This window comes from Penaeus chinensis, chromosome 29, assembly GCF_019202785.1.
Source record: "Penaeus chinensis breed Huanghai No. 1 chromosome 29, ASM1920278v2, whole genome shotgun sequence".
NCBI lineage: Eukaryota > Metazoa > Arthropoda > Malacostraca > Decapoda > Penaeidae > Penaeus > Penaeus chinensis.
Genome location: NC_061847.1, coordinates 32,863,066 through 32,865,565, shown reverse-complemented (window position 1 = coordinate 32,865,565; position 2,500 = coordinate 32,863,066). Strand labels below are relative to the sequence as shown.

At 27.4% G+C, this 2,500-nt stretch overlaps 1 protein-coding gene across 2 annotated transcripts in view; it reads right to left on the bottom strand.

The window, feature by feature from the left end:
* The window catches only part of LOC125040283, a 29,675-nt gene that overhangs the window by 20,965 nt on the left and 6,210 nt on the right, over positions 1 to 2,500 (bottom strand). The window contains exon 1 of one of the 2 annotated variants that reach the window (XM_047634834.1): positions 453 to 578. The exons of the other annotated variant lie outside the window; for it this stretch is intronic. The gene's annotated coding sequence lies outside the window, so the exon portion shown is untranslated. Of the gene's footprint in view, positions 1 to 452; positions 579 to 2,500 lie in introns of those variants that run through there. 2 annotated transcript variants of the gene reach the window in all.

Sequence of the window (2,500 nt, the reverse complement as noted above, 5' to 3'; positions counted from 1 at the left end):
ATCCTTCATTATTCCTAAAATATCAAGTGCAGGTAATATATGAGTTGAATATGAGTGGGGAAAAAACTAATTTTCAAAGTATTTTCCTGCACTACAAAAAGCATTTTCCGCCATCTTCACTGATACCAGTTGCATTCTCTGTTATACATTTAGAAAGATGAGCACAAAAGACCCTGTAAGTGTTATGTCTTTGGCTTTAGCCCATGCTCGCTCCTATTCAATAGAGCGTCTCCTTTCGTGCTCACTCAAACGAATAATAATAATGTACAAAACGCCTATAGCAAATCTGCTATGAAAACGTAAATGATAAACACACATTTCTTCCATTCGTACAATAAGTTTAAAAGTTTAAGATGGAGATCGAACAGGAAAAGTGGACCCGAGTTTTAACAGGGAAGGATTTCTCGGAGCGTGACACGTTTCCGGAGGCGCCTTCGTCCCTGCACACTTACGGCGTCGGAGATCCTTCTTCAGCAGAGCGGACTTGGAATACTGTGGATATTGCTGAGCGTGTCTGCGTGACGACTTGCACTGACTAAGACGTCTTGTGAAAAATTATCCTTATCTGATTCTAATCTCCACTAACCACCTCTCCTTATCTAAACCTATCACATATTCTCACTGCAAGACACTTATTTCTTTCAGTGATCAGAAACTGTTTGGTTTGGTTTGAATGGCCTGACACTTGACCTCATTCATTTTCATTCTTTTATGCATCATTACACTCATCCACCTTCATTTCTAGCTTTCTGTACCACTCTACCCGAAGCTGATTCCGCTTTGGTGATTAGATAAGGAACGCTTATCTGTATTTATCAGTTACAAGTAAAAGCAAAGATTCATCGAGAAGAATACACATAAGTGCACACCTATAAAGACCCATAATTGACAGATTGAACAAAAATGTACAGATAAGTTCTGTGAATATCTGAGCTAGGGCAGGTAAAGAAAGATAAGAATAACAATGAAAATCTAAGAACAAAATTATGAAAAAAAGAATAACAATAATGAATGATATAGGCCAAAGTAGAGGAGCACGTTGAACGATAAAAAATCGGATTTACTTTAATGCATTGTCTGTTTCACTGCAGCGATGCAAATAATTACAATGACAATAACAATAATAATATAAGCAATAACAACAACAAAAAATATAAGGATAATCGTGGTGATGATGATGGTGGTGGGTGTTGCTGATGATGAAACAGTAGCAGTAATGATGATAATGATAACAACAACACAACAACAAGAATGATTGTAAAAATAATCATAATCATAATGGTATTAATGATAATGATGGTAATGGTTATAATAATGATAATGATGGCAATGGTTATAATAATGATGCTAATGATAATAACAATAGTGATGACAATAGCAATGATTATAATAATAATAACAATGATAATGATAGCGAAAATTATGTCAAGAACAACAGTTGTGATGAAGATGATGATGGTGATAATATCAATAAAAAATATACTAATAATGACAATGACTACAACAGTAATAATGACCAAAAACATATAAATGATAATGATAACAATAGTAGTAATCAAAATATTTTAATGATGATTATAAAATAATAATCATAATTATAATGATTATAATTATAATTGTCATTATTATCATCATTAGAATTATCTACATTATTATCATTATGATAGTAATAATGATAGTATTAAAAATATTAATTACAATAATAATAATAATGATAGTAATGAAAATATTAATTACAATAATAACAATAAAGATGATAATAATAATAATGATGATGATAATAATAATAATAATAATAATAATAATAATAATAATAATAATAATAATAATAATAATAATAAAAGCAATAATGCTAATGATAACAATGATAATAATGATAATGACAGTAGTAGTAATAATAAATGTAATAATAATAACAATAATGATAACAATGATGATAATGATAATAATAATAACAATAGTAATAACGATAACGATAACGATAATGATAATAGCAATTAGGCTAGTAATAATAATAAAAATAATAAAAATGATAATGATAATGACCGTAATATTAGTGATGATAATAATGATAGTGATAATCATTATTAGTGATAATCATTATTATCATTATCATTATTATTATCATTGTCATTATTACTACCATTATCATTATTATCCTTTTCATGATCATTATTATTATAATTATCATTATTATCATCATTATCATTATTATCCTTATTATTATCAGTATTATTATCATTATCATTTTTATTATCATAATCTTTATTATCCTCATTATTATCATTAACATTCGTATTATTATAATTATTATCATTATCACTATTATTATCATTATCACTATAGTGATGATAGTAGTAAGAACAATAATAACAAAACGACAATGATAATAATAACGATAATAAAAATAATAACAAGAAAATGATAACGATAATGATTATGATCATAATAATATTGGTAACAATAACAATAATAATAATGATGAAAATAGTACTGCTAC